We start from the raw sequence: 13,962 nt of genomic DNA on the forward strand, positions 1-13,962 counted from the left end.
ATCTTCAAAGTTCAGTGGTTTCAACTCCTTCCAAGTTTTTCAGGCTTTCTTTAAAGAAGAGCAATGTGAAGAACCTTTTCCTGGGAAGTCGGGTATTTCCCTGTTCAACAGCAAGCCTTCCTGGGAGATAATAAAATCTCCCTTCTCACATGCTCCACATATCTATAGTAATAAAAGCATAATATGCTAATTAGACTGGACATCCTTCCGGAGTCCTTCCAGGCGATCTTCCGGACGAAGCTGGGGCTGCAAGGAAAGCCCGGGTTCTGGGTGTCAGAGGGAAGCCAGCGCCGGCAGCCGGGGGAAGGAAGGCCTACTCTTGCATGAATTTCTTGCAAGGGGCCTCTAGTGAAAAAATAAAGAGAAGAGTGAGGGGAAAAAAAGATAGTAAAGTAAAAAAGGACTAAATGTCCAGGAAGCAGAAGAGAAATTTCAGGAACCAGAGGTAAGCTTTTAGCAACTTTTTGACTCTGTAGGGAAGTCTAGAAATTGTGATAATACCGGAACACTGAGACAACCTCCTGGAAGAGTCCATTAGCCCTTTAATCATGAACAAAAAGGGACAAAGGATCAAGATACCCAGATGAGATACGCATGCCGCCCTAAGAGTTAGGGAACTGTTGCCAAATCTCTGTGGAGGAATTTGTCTTGTCCTTGTGTGATGAACAAGACCTGAACATACAATGTGCAATGAATTAACTAGGTGAATGAACACTGTGTCTATCAACTGAGACCATGGAGTTATCTTCAAATAACCCATCCATGCTTTTAAACCTTGATTCCAGAATCCTAACCAGGTACTATTTACAGCAACAAAAACAATCCGGCAGATCCTAAATGCCATGTTGACATCCACACTATGTCACAGACGGTGGACAGATCAGCTGAAATAGAAAATACTTGCACACTCACTATCACAAGGAGAAAACGTGTACACACCACATAGAAATAATATCCAATCTTCACGCTCCCCAACTGGTCTCTAAAACCATTACTGTGACTCAGTCCACTGACCAAATTTTCCCTACAAATAACACTCCTATTTCCCTCAGTTTGCACCAATCTGGCTGAAGTAATTTATATTGTTATAAATGTTTGATAGCCTTAATCTTTCCAGAAGAATTTGCATTTTAAAAATAGAAGACCTACTAACATCAATTGATCTTCAACCTAAAGGGTCTAGTAAAGTGTAGTTTTTGTTTTTTGTTTTGTTTTTTAGTTTGTGGAGAGATCATCTGACTGGTACAGCCTGGCTCCTAGCATGGCCAGGGACTTAGAGGTGACATAGTTCACACATCAATGCTAGGGTCCTACCTAGGGGTGGGAGTTGTGTTGGTGAGGATCTTACAGGCTGCATGGACATCCTAAAAGCTGACTCCTACAAGAGGTCTCCCCACAGACCTTTTAAATTGGTATTTTCCCAACTTCCCTGGTGTAGAATCATCAGACCCTCTCCTGAAGAGTCTAAATTAGTGGGTCTTGGATGAAGTGGAGCCTGGGAATGTCTATTTTTAGTAAATGCATCAGATGGTCTTTATCATAAGAGGAGCTTGGGAAACCCCACTGAATCAAATCACAGAGGCTACTGCCTACACAGAAGGACATCTGCGCTGTGCAGCCAGGCTGTACCATCGTGCATTCCTCAAAATGCTTTTGCCTGTGATTCTCTGTGAGCCTAAACTCTCCTCAATCTGATATCTGGGGAGTCTTCTATCCGGAATCATTTAAAAATCTCAGGAAATAATTGTGAGGAGACTCAAAATTACCCACACTTCAACTTTAATAGCAGATAGGGGTCCATCCTTTCAATGCTAAATGTAAAGCAAGGATTAAAAAGAAGCAGTCAACTTCCCATGCAGATTTCTCCCCCTTTCCCTGAGACCAGGGTGGTAAGAAAAACTCTCTTCCTTTAAGAACTTCAACTGCCTTGGGAGTGGATAAACTTGACACCTCTCACATTCTCTCCTCGCCCCAACCCCACCAATCCAACATACATAGGTGTCCAGGCATTTTATCACATCACTTGGAAGATCAGTTCCCCACTTCTAGAATATCCCTATAAAGGTTTGATGGGACAGTGATGTATACCAAACTAAAGGCTTATTCTTATGTGTTGTTTTAAGACTCAAATAACACAGAAGCATGGAACAGATTGATGAATCTCAGAGGGAAGGTAGGGATGGATGAGTGGGTGGGAAGAAATTAACCAAAACAATTGTATTCATATACTAGTATGCATAACCCATGGACATAGACAATAGTGTGGCAAAGGTCTGGGGAAGGGGAAGGGGAAGGGGGCAGGCTATAAGGAGTCAATGGGGGGGGGGCATATGTACTAGTAATACTTCCAACAATAAAGATTTTAAAAACAGACAAAAGACTCAAATAATACTATCCTAAGGGAGAGGGTAATGGGGGTTTATCTTTATGTGGGGGTAATCAAATAAAGTAAGTCACAAGTTGCAACTAAAGTAAGGATCAAGTAGACAACTAATGACAACTGCTGAAATATTTTTCCTGTGTAAAGTACAGTTGAGTTTTTAAAAAGAAGTATGTTGCCCAAGAAGAGATACAAAAGGCCAATGAACATGAAAAATTGTTCTCCCTCAGTAAAAGAATAGAAATTAAAAGGACAGTAAGCTTGGGTTTTGCCTATCAAATTGACAAAGATAAAAAAGAATAACTCCCAGTTCTGGGGCGGGTGTGGGAAGACAAGCACTCTACACTGCTGGTAGGAGTATGAACAGGTACAGCTTTTCCAGAAGGAATGCATTTCTAAAGCTTTAAAATGTTCAAACTTCTTAACCTAACAATTTTGCTTTTTAAGAATCTATCCCAAAAAAATGATTAAGACTGGGCACACAGATTTATGACAAGGCTGTTTATAACAACATTGACCATATTGTCTAATACCCGGAGGAAAGAATAACCAGCAATAATAAATGGTTGAGCAAACAGGCAGATGCATACAATGGGTACTACACTGATGAGGTACAGTAGTGTTAATAGACAGCGAAGTATATTGGCAAAATATTAAGTGGGGGGGAAATAGTTACAGGAGGGATGATCTCATTTTTATATTAAAAATTATAGTAGACACATTTGGACATTGCCTAGTACACAATCCATTATTTGGAATTACCCCACCCATAATCACTACCAAAAAGGGGGACTTCCTGGCTGTATTAATTACAACTGGATTTTGGCTGACTGATGTGAGGAACCAGTTAATAGCCTGTATTTCTCAGGAAATTCCAGGCCTTCTAGAGAAGATAAAACTCATGGTGGTAAGACCCACAGAACATATCTACTCACCTTGTAAATGGCTCAACACCTCAGTATGAAAGGCTAAATAATGTCCTGTCACATAAGGCCAACAAATGGCAGCCTAGATGTGAATCCTAGTTTAACTACTTAGTGTTTGTGGATTTGGACAAATTGCTTAATGGTTTTGTATCTCAGTTTCCATATCTGTAAAATGGGATTAATTTTTATTCTGCCTCGACGGGACTATTAAATGAGATGTTAATGTAAAGTACCTGCAGGGGTGCGAACATCCAGACTGAGGGCCTTATACTAGTACAACCCGCAGGCCCCACGATCCCCACCCGTGCCTAGAACATAAAACACATATGGAAGAAATTGTTGTGGTGCCCAGAGGTCTTGTTCAGGGAAAAGGTGTTCCTCCCTTTCCAAGAGATTGTCACTCCCCTACGCCAGTGCTTCAGACGTCACTGTGCCCATGAATCTCCTGGAGATATCGCTAAAGTGCAATTCCTTTCAGTAGGTTTGGGGTGGAACCTGAGAACTTGTATTTCTAATTAGTCCCAGGTAGACCAATGCCACTGGTGTGAGTTAACTTTCTCCTCAGAGGATATCTAACACATACAAGCAAAAGAACCCTCACTGAACTGAAAAACTTTAAGAGAGGGGCCTTTTGGTTACGTGGATGTGGGGTTAAACTGCCATGTTTTTAGTTTTAGCTCCCGGAGCAACTACTAGTATTTCTAGAAGATACGAGTAGTTCACTTTTTGGCTTTGGGAAGGACAGGACATAATTTAATCTTTCTTTGATGATTTGTGAGGCACTTCAAACCCTCGCGGTGCCTCAGGTCATTTTTTAGAACATTCGTTTCGTTGCCCAGTTCCATAGACACAGGAGTTACAGGATAAGAAACTGCACTGAATTTGCTCAGAACTCTGCTCTGGGTCTTACGTGTTTCTATTAACTTTAGAATGTGTGTCTTTTCTTGCCTTAAAGTGACATGAAGGATGCTATTCTGGTTAGTGCAAGGGCCCAATTATGCTCTGGATAGTTAAATTACTTACAATTCTATATGATAATACCATTCCAGGCATGTAGCCGGGGATGCCTTCAGACCAGACACCCCGACCTTCGATAAAGAGGGCGAAAGGCAATGCCCAGACCTTGAGGACCTCCTGAGCCACTTTATCTCATCACGTATGCAAATGTTCCTTTCTCCTCAATCCCTTCTTAACCAAGATGAGGGCAGCTTCAAAACAAGCAAACTCAAGACTGCTGCTCCTGGACACTCACGAAAGCTGAACTTTCCTTTAGCTTGTGTTGCTTTTACACAGGGTTTCTTTCCATGGAGTGGTTGTTCCTCAGGCTGTTTCAAACTCACAAGACCTATCAGAACCCACGTGAACCATGTCTAGCCTTGCCAAGCTGTTTTTCTCAATTTGGTTCTGTGTTTCCTTCTTCCTCTCCTTTCTCCTACACTTGGCCTTCCTTCCCTCTCGCTCCTCCCTCCCAGGCGTTCTTACGTAGGCATAATAACCCGGTTGGTTACGCCCAACAGAGGGCCACAGTCTCCCTCGGATCCTCACTGTTTGTTTCCAATCCTTGCCCTCTGAGGTTTCTTATAGGAAAACTTGGTCTCCTTTTGAGATATTTAAGCCAGGCACCATTTCTCCCAGATGTTTCTCTGGTTCTGAATCTTTCTGAATGTCTGCAGGTCTCAGCACACACGCATACTTACCAAAGGCTGCTGGCAAGTGTTCCCTTGGGGGCATGAGATATATCAAGTCTGACCCTCCCTTCCATTTTGGCCATCAATAGACATGGGTGTCCGTGTCTGCTTGCACAACCCTGTGGCACCCCCATATCAATCCACAGTAGACAGAAACCTAACTCCAGAAGCTCGGAAGAATGGTACAGATCAGTCCTGTCCAATAGAAACATAATGTGAGCCACATCAACAATTTTAAGTTTTCTGGTAACCACACTTTTTTTTAAATAAAAAGGAACAGGTAAAATTAATTTTAATATACTTTAACCCAATATATTTAAAATATTATTGTTTCAACAAGTATTCAATTTAAACAATCATCGGTGAGTTATTTTACATTCTCCTTTGCATACCAAGTCTTTGCAATCCAGTGTGTATGATAACTTACCACACATCTCAATTTGAACAAGCCACACTTTAAGGGCTCAACAGCCACATATGGCTACTGACTCCCACACTGGAAAGAGCAGAATATAGATCTTTATTGTGAATTTCTTATTTAAAGTAGAAGGGCAAGAAGTTTTATACAGCAAATTGTAAAGGCATAAAGTCTTTAAAAATAAGAAAAAAGAGGCCTGGTGCATGAATTTGTACATGGGTGGGGTCCCTTAGCCAGGCCGGCGATTGGGGCCGATGTGGGTGCCAGCTGGACAGGGGAGGAACCGCGGGAGGTTCGCCCCAGAGCCAGCTAACCCACAGTCGATTCCACAAGGAATCAGGCTCCCTCCTCCCTTCTGTCTGGGTCTGGGGTGCAGGTAAGTTAGATTCAAGGCTGTCAGGGCTCCAGTAGCAAGCTAACCAATGGCCTTCCCATGAGGAATTGGGCTCCCTCCTCCCTCCTGTCTGGGTCCGGGGTGTGGGAGAACCAGATTCGGGGCTGTCAGGGCCCCAGCAGCAAGGTCTGGGTCAGTGTGCATCATAGCTACCAACTGGTTGCCCGGTTGTTTCAGTCATTCGGTCATAACGGTTGCTTAGGCTTTTACATATATATATATACTAGAGGCCCAGTGCATGAAATTCTGCACTGGGGGGGAGGGGTTGTCCCTCAGCCCAGTCTGCACCCTCTCCAATCTGGGACCCCTCAGGGGATGTCCATGTGGGATCAGGCCTAAACTGGCAGTTGGACATCCCTCTCACAATCTGGCACAGCTGGCTTCCAACTGCTCGCCTGCCTGCCTGCCTGATTGCCCCTAATCGCTTCTGCTTGTCAGCCTGATCACCCCCTAACCACTCCCCTGCCAGCCTGATCGATGCCTAACTGCTCCCCTGCCAGCTGATTGTCCCCAACTGCCCTCCCCTGCCGGCCATCTTGTGGTGGCCATCTTGTGACCACATGGGGTGACCATCTTGTGTAAGCGTGTGATGGTCAATTTGCATATTACCTCTTTATTATATAGGATACTAGAGGCCTGGTGCACGAATTTATGCACCAGTGGGGTCCCTCGGACTGGCCTGTAGGATCAGCCGAAACTGGCTCTCTGACATCCCCTGAGGAGTCCCAGATTGCAAGAGAGTGCAGGCCAGGCCAAGGGGCCTCACCAGTGCATAATTGGGGCCGGGGAGGGACATGGGAGGTTGTCCAGCCAGGGAGGGGCCGCGGGAGGGCTCCAGGGCATGTCCAGCCTGTGTCGCTCAGTCCCGATTGGCCAGACCCCAGCAGCAAGCTAACCTACCAGTTGGAGCATCTGTCCCCTGATGGTCAGTGCACATCATAGCAAGTGGTTGAGCGGCCTTAGCATATCATTAGGATATTATGCTTTGATTGGTTGAACAGACGACCTGACATTTAGCATATTAGGTTTTTATTATATATGATAGATTATTGATTTCAGAGAGGAAGGGAGAGGGGGAGAGAGATAGAAACATCAATGATGAGAGAGAATCATTGATTGGCTTCCTCCTGCAGGCCCCACACTGGGTACTGAGCCTGCAATCCAGGCATGTGCCCTGACCGGGAATCAAACCTGGAATCCTCCCACAGTCCCTCCCCAGCCTTGATTGTGACCTCCTGGTTCAAAGGTCAATGCTCAACCACTGAGCCAGGCCAGCTGGGCCTTAAGGTCTTTTTTAAACAGCTCTCTGCACCCAAGGCAATTGTTAAGAATCTCTTATCCCACTTACCTTCAGTCCCTTTACTCTCTGTCTCACTTTCTCTTTATCCTCCTCCCTCTCATCTTGCCATTTCTACCCCAGGCCCCTGACACTGAAAACCCTTTCTGAATGCCTTTCCCCCGCCAATAATATGTTATCCTAGAATTGTAATGAATAAAATTATCTATCTTATTTGCTTCTTCTTAAGGGTTCACAGTTCTGCTGGTACCAGTCAGTCCACCAGTTCCCCCCACCCTCTGGTTTCCTGGGACCACGCCTGGGTGAGCACCAGTGATCCCCAGCTGGAAACAGATGAGCCACTCTTCAGATTCATGGGGACTTCACCAAGGCAACCGAATCTGCCTGCGGGGAAAATGCTCCTGCTAACCAGCCCACTTTCCAAAGCCGGGCTCAGGACCACTGCCAGCACTGCAGCTCTAACAGGAGAGTTAATGGGAAGAGAAAAGATAATGCTCCATGGCAAACACGGGTCCCTCCCTATCATGCCTGAGAGTCTTGGGTGAGAGAGGGTAGGAGACCACAGATGCAAAGCAACACTCCATGGACCCCCGTTTTATTCTCTTCAGCTGTAGGGGACTACCTAATCAATCATGATTTGTTTGTACAGCTTTTCTGTCAACATCAATTATATCTACTCTCGCTTCTCTAAGACTCAAATGTGCTGTCCCCCAAAGACAAGGCAGGGTGAATTACATCTTCCCGTGTTGGGAATGGATGTGCTCATGTCCAGCCCTATCCTCCCTAAGATTCCTTATAAACTCTTAGTTTTGAATCAATTAGTTGGGATGAGATAGCAAACTTTGCTCATAGGATAGATTCTCTATCTATGGACAATAGACATACATAATAACATCTAAATAAGCAGCCTTGAACTTCTTAAAACACTGCTGAATCTAATTGAATGAACTTTCCATACTCCAAAGGCCAGTAGGGAAATGGCTGAGCATGGGGCAGTCATGGAGAAATCATCCACTCGCATTGTGAAGACTGGTCCCACTGCACTCTAACTGCAAAAGCTCTTGTAGAAGAGGGGAACATTCCAGGTGAAGGCTATTAGTGTATTCAAAGATTTCTTGAGACATTTTCCCCACCTCCTCTCTGTTCCATTTAACTATTGACTCCCTGCTGGCTGTATGCTTCTGGAATAGGCGCTCTCTATACCAATTATGGCAGTTAAGCATGAAGCAAGTAGTCCACTCTCATTTATAGCCGCAGTGTTTTAAGTTGAAACAACTACTTTCAAAATAGGCATGTGTAAGTATTAAGCAAATTATACCCAAACCACAAACCACTTCTCTTGGAAACCATCTAAAATTGTTTCCCACCTTACTGCAGGTGAAAATCCTGATGGTAAGAATTATTCCAAGAACGTAGGACTATATGTTCATTTATGTAAGAAGCCAAGTTTAATGATCATAAAAATATAAGGAGTTAAATATATTTTAAAGAAATAAGAACAACTTATTTATTTGAGTTCCTTAAATGATAGACAATCTTTTATATGCCTTTGTGTCCCTTGCATTTGTTTATGGTGGGTGTTATTAATAAATATTTTTTAAGTGGCAAATTTCCTGAATATAAAAAGAAGCATTAGAATTGGAAAAGGATCTTGACTAACCTTCAACTAAAGGGGATAGGATTGGAAACAATCAATCACAGTCTATGAAGTTAATATGAATAATACAGAATGAGAGAATTATTTATGTGGATGTATTTTCTAAGAGCTTGAGAAAAAAATGGGAAATGAGCCAATAGAACTACCAGAACATATCTCTGCAAAGTGATAATAAAATTAACTTCTTTGGGAGTGATTTATCAGGTTACATATGGAGTTGGAATATGTGAGACTGTATGAGAATATGAAGTAACTAAACAGGTCAGCAGAATAACCCGAGGGACTATTTACTCTAACCTAAAGAAGTCAAAGAGTAGTATATACCAAAACTCTTAGTTTAGACAAAAACAAACAACACAGCTAACTTAAACTGTTTCAAAAGAGAGAAGCCACTGGTGAATTTGTGACATGTGACTAGATGTTTAATATGGCAACAAAGAGAAAGATCAACCAAAGAAAGAAAATTGACCGGAATAATAAAAGTGGAAATCAACTTTTTTTTTTTTTTTTTTTAGTAACTACCTGTATCTGGTGCTATTCTAATTACTTTCTCATCTAATTTCATCTTCCCTCTTCTGCCAGGCAGGTATAGGCCCATGGTCGGCAAACTGCGGCTCGTGAGCCACATGTGGCTCTTTGGCCCCTTGAGTGTGGCTCTTCCTAAGCCTTAGGAGTACCCTAATTAAGTTAATAACAATGTACCTGCCTATACAGTTTAAGTTTAAAAAATTTGGCTCTCAAAAGAAATTTCAATCGTTGTACTGTTGGTATTTGGCTCTGGTGGCTAATGAGTTTGCCGACCACTGGATAGGCAGTGTGACCCCATTTCACAGAGGAGGCTAGAGAATTTTACCCAACATGACCCATCCAAAATGTGGCACGACCGGGATTCAAAGATAGGACTTCGACTCTGAGGCCCATGATCCATCTCAACATTAAACCACTCCCTTTAGGGATCCTAATGGAAACTAAGAAAGCAAGAGATTTAGGGAGCATGAGGAGAAGTGCCTTTGTCTGTGGAAAGTTCAGGGTCAGCTTCTACTAAATGCACAAGAAAAGCCTGGCTGCACATAGAAGAAAGGTGAAATGGTCCACCCCCTAAAACAAGGGACTGGGCATTTCTCTTTTAAAAGCATATTTGTGTTGATTTCAGAGAAGAAGGGAGAGAGAGATAGAAACATCAATGATGGGAGAGAATTATTGATTGGCTGCCTCCTGCACGCCACACACTGGGAACTGAGCCTGCAACCTGGGCATGTGCCCTGACTGGGAATTGAACTGTGACCTCCTGGTTCTTAGGTTGATGCTCAACCACTGAGCCATGTGGGGTGGGCCTAAGCACTTCTTTAAAAGGAAGAGAAAGAAGGCATTAGAGGCAGAGGCCACTGACATTGCAACACACTGTTTACAAGATTTTTGCAAAAATTCTGCTGCAACAGCTGACAAGAACAGCTAAAGGCATGAATCTGGCAGTCTGCCATGGAAAGGCGGGAAAGAGCTGACAGTTTGATGAACTTAAGAGAAGTCACAAAGAGTGGTGCAAAAGAAATTTACTAGGTTTTGAGCAGGGTAAAAGCTTTTTGCTCAGACAACACCAATCATGTATACACAGACTAGACAATAATACAAAGCAGTTTAAGATCAAGGAGCATAGGAAATATTACTTGTAATACAGACTATAAGAAATATAGAAAAATCATAGATTAGTGCTAGATACCATGTGTGCCTTTTATCTTAATTCTTTAAAAAGAAAAATCCCAGATCTTAGCTTGGGAAAGTATTTTTAATTATAAGTCAATGAAACAAATAAAAACCAGTGAGGTTTCATTGAGTAATTGAGAAAATATTGATGGAAGTCTAGAGATTTAACAGAATGCAGGGTTTGGAAAAGTAGGTTTACAGCTGTGAATATATGAAACACAGTTTATTCTTGTATTATTATTTATTAATTATTGTATTATTTTCCATATGAACTATAAACCTACTTTTACCCCACCCTGTATTTCTAAACAAATATCTTTGCATTGCTATAATTTTATTTCCTCACTCATAAGCAAGGTATAATAATACTTTGAGACTCAGAAGATCTTTGTGAACATTAAATGCAATGATGTTTGTGAAAATTGTCAGTATTATTCAATCTTTAGCATCATCATTATTATTCCAGCTCTAGTCCTACTTAAGTTGTGTGACCTTAAATGGAAGAGGGGAGATGAGGAGGTTAGACCAGATGACCCCTTTAAACTCTCACTGTCTATGCTTATATAAATCATTATTTCCTCTTCAAAAATACATAAGTATACTTTGTAACAGATAAGCAATTAAAATGCATAAGAACATACCACCCCCATACCCAGTGGGTAGAGAGAAAGAGAAATTAAACTGACAAGGAGAGAGCAAAACTGCCCATCCAATCCCATACATTGTGTGTAGCATGCAGATTTACCAGTTGTAAGAAAACACTTGTAAGATTTAAAAGCAGTATAGTAAAATTTTGAAAATAAAGATTAATATGTAGGCAGAGCCCCGTCACATTCCATTAAAAGGTCAAATGCCAATAACAGAATCACATAGCAATGCCACCTTTCCATTTATTTGGTCAACTCCTAATGATTCTACAAAGCTCCATCCAAAAGTCTGTCACCTCCCTTTCCCAAATTGCTCATCAAGCACTGGGTATATCGTAGGCTTACCAGTCATTTATCCTTGGTTATTTTTCACATCTACCTACACCCTACATTGCTAGATACTTAAGAATTAGAATAATGTCTTATCCAAGTTTATAGCCAGGCAAATCACAGGGTCTGAGCCATAAAATGTGTTCAATAATGCTAGTTTGTAAATTGAGTTAATTAATTGAATATTGAAAATGCAAAGTGCATCATAGAAGCTAGTTCATAGGTCAAGAGAAAAGACTTCTGACTTTAAATGGCATCTGACACAGTGTCCCTAAAATTTCTTTCAAAATAGCCATGAATATGGAGGATTAAAATATCCCACTCTGAAAAGTAAGACATTTTCATTAGCCGTGATACTAACGGAACTGTGCTGAAGACTGCAATCGGTAAACCCTTGTGTTTTGCTGCTGCCTGAATAGAAAGACTGCCCACCTGGAAAAAGTCACAAAGTTACATTTCTCCCAAATTGTCTGGTTCCTTGGAATAAGAATACAAGATCTGTCCCAACCCAGAACCAGATAACTGACCTTTTTTGACTAGCTGCTGCTTTTTAAGGCTGTCAAAATATTATATCCCACTGCCCCCCCTCCCCTGCAACTTATAAAGATTCAATTTATGAATTATAGGTAAAAGAAACTAAAGCAGGTGGAATAGAAATTATAATCAATGACATAACTGGAAGTCACAAATTGAAAAAATGTCTTAAATATACAGATTTAAGGAGCCCACAATGTTTCAGAGGACTATACATATATGTATCAAATCCACAACTAAGTGCATTCTTGGAAGAGATTTTAATATAAATGTGAAGAAAATATTCTTCAAGAATCCAGACAGGAATAGTAAATTGCATTTAAAGAGGGAAATGTCATACTGGTCTTAGACTTCTTCTCTGTATTATTAGATGTTGGAAGAAAATTAAACAGAATTTTGTGGAGAACATTGCAATCCAAAATTTTATACCCAGTTTTTATGACCCTTTTACTTGCAAGTGAGAGGAAGTCTAGTTCAACCTAGCTTAAGGGGTAAATAAATGAATCTATTGGCTCGCAAAACTTCCAAGGTAACTTTAGGTACAGCGGGACCCAGGGCCTCAAATAAAGTCATTCTTTCTCTCTCTCTTTCTCCCCACCATCTTCTGCTTCATCTTAGGTCTTCTTTATTTCAATATTGACCTCATTTTATCCCACAATAAAGATACTCTTTCCCTATCCCAGGAATCATGGCCAAGGAGACAATTGCAGGCCCACATTGTCTTAGCAAATGAAAGATAGACTCTACATCCATGAGATTTTTAATTTTATAAAAATACTTTGGTTATTTGTACTCAGACCATGTCTAGTCACCCTGGATGAGAGATTGGTCCATTATTTTGAAGGCCTGGGTCACTTGCTGCTCCTGTAGCCAGAGGCTACACTGTGATTAACAGTCTCACAAGAACCTAATGAAATGGGAGAGAAGCATGTCCTTCACAGAAAAAGAGGTAGGCACAGACAATAAGAGCAAATATCAACTACATTTCCTCCATGCCTATTAAGCACATATTCATATGCATTTCTGCATTTATAATTCCATAAGTGCCTCCACCTAATGTTTATCCAACTAACGTATAACTAAAATCACACTTACTTCAAAGATAGACAACTCAGAATCACATCCAGTTACCAGCCCATCTTCATGCCCGGGATCTCTGGATGATGCACACATTTCTGACATCCACATATGTCTCCTCTTGATCCCCAAACCTGCAGATTAAATGATTAATGTAATAATCACCTATACTTCCATTACACAGTAGAGGAGGGAAACAGGATACATATCTTCAATTAAAACTAAATTCAGAAAAGGTGGCATCACATATGCCATAGCATATAACATACCCCAAAGAATAACATAGCAAGGATGTACATCTTGGCAGTAGAACCAATCTGACTGCCCCAAGCTTTTCCCTGTGCACAGATGGACCAAATTCATCATTTTTCAAGGCTGTGCTTAAAATAAATGCAGTGCATACATTTTTCTAGAGGCCCTGCCCCTTAGCATCCCTCTTACACTTGATGTTGTTACAAGGACCTGGAGATTGCCTTAGAAACCTGGCAATCACTAGTTCCTTTGGGTTGTCATTTCTCAATTTAATACTTTGAAACCCCTAGTCATCTACCGATTGTGCCTACATCTGGAAGTGAAGAGCGGTGTCCTGGATTATAGGCCAGACTCTTTTGCATTGCTGTCCCTTAGCAGCGGGTCTTAGCCTTCAGCTAAATGCCTCCTGAATGACTCAGGCTGAGGTATTGAGGCAGAACTAATAATCAGTGCTGGGTCCTAGCTGAACTCACGTTGGTTGACTATTTACTAGAGAATGAAGTGTTATCCTCAACACCAGCAAATGCTAAGCAGGATAATTTGGGAAGGGGCTTAAAGGATAAGGTTTAAAGATTTCTTATATTTTTTCTGAGTCCAAATCATATCCCCTACTGTGTCTTCCATCTCTCAACCTGTGCCAATACTAATTTCAGCTTGGGGC

At 41.6% G+C, this 13,962-nt stretch overlaps 1 protein-coding gene across 1 annotated transcript in view; it reads right to left on the minus strand.

Moving 5' to 3' along the window:
• The window catches only part of TMEM178A (transmembrane protein 178A), an 83,239-nt gene extending 70,150 nt beyond the window's left edge, over positions 1-13,089 (minus strand). The window contains exon 1 of the mRNA XM_059660029.1: positions 13,068-13,089. The gene's annotated coding sequence lies outside the window, so the exon portion shown is untranslated. The remainder of the gene's footprint in view (positions 1-13,067) is intronic.
• Positions 13,090-13,962: the final 873 nt, after the last annotated feature.

Source organism: Myotis daubentonii, chromosome 12 (genome assembly GCF_963259705.1).
Source record: "Myotis daubentonii chromosome 12, mMyoDau2.1, whole genome shotgun sequence".
In the NCBI taxonomy this organism is placed as follows: Eukaryota; Metazoa; Chordata; class Mammalia; order Chiroptera; family Vespertilionidae; genus Myotis; species Myotis daubentonii.